We start from the raw sequence: 863 nt of genomic DNA on the forward strand, positions 1-863 counted from the left end.
CGGAGTCAACATCCAAACTCTTGTCAACGCCATCCGCAATCCAAGAAAAAAAGAAAACCCTGTTTTTCAGGCGGTTCAGAAAGCGAAGAAACATCCTGCCCGCCCCCCGAGCTATGCACGATGTGTTCGATTTGGCCGCACAGGGCATTACAGCACAACTTGCTATGTGCAAGTAAAAAAGACTCCGTTTAAGCCAAAAAACGATTATCGGCCCCGGAAGTAATTTTTTTTTCTTCCTCGTGCCTTCACAACTCTCGTCGATGGCTCCGCTCCATCTGCCACCATCGTAGAGCACGTTCGTTTTTGCTTAATTTCTATGTGAAAGGAGGTCCCTTTGTTTTGTTATGTATTTTGTTATTTTTGGTGTTTTTCTGTTTTTGTTTTGTTNCTTCATCTCCCCTCTATATTTTTGTTGATCTCACGCTGAATGTGCTTCCCCCCTGAGAGAGCTACGGCCAATGGGGCAAGTAGGCATTACCGGCCCAGTGAGGAAACATGCGTTGGAGGATCGGTCGGCTCAGTGCTCTCAACTGGGCCGGGAAAGCCTACTCGCCCCATTGGTCTTAGCTCTCTCAAGGGGGGGAGGCACGTTCTGCGTGAGATCAACAAAAATATAGAGGGAAGACGAAGCTTAAAGGGGTGAGAGAGGACTATACCTGGACCTCTATGGGTGGCGTCGGTTCTGTCGGGGAAGGCCGTTGAGGACAAAACCTTTCCACTGCAAGCAGGTATTTAGCCAACTTCTGCATGAAGCAGAACTTCACCATGTCGCCCTCATCCACCCCAAAGTGACAGCGTAGACTCTTTAATGCGGGACAGCTCAATAGGTGCATGCTCGTCTCTTCGCACTGTCCACGTTGGCT

The sequence above is a fragment of the Trypanosoma grayi genome (genome assembly GCF_000691245.1).
Source record: "Trypanosoma grayi strain ANR4 Tgr_793_V1, whole genome shotgun sequence".
NCBI lineage: Eukaryota > Euglenozoa > Kinetoplastea > Trypanosomatida > Trypanosomatidae > Trypanosoma > Trypanosoma grayi.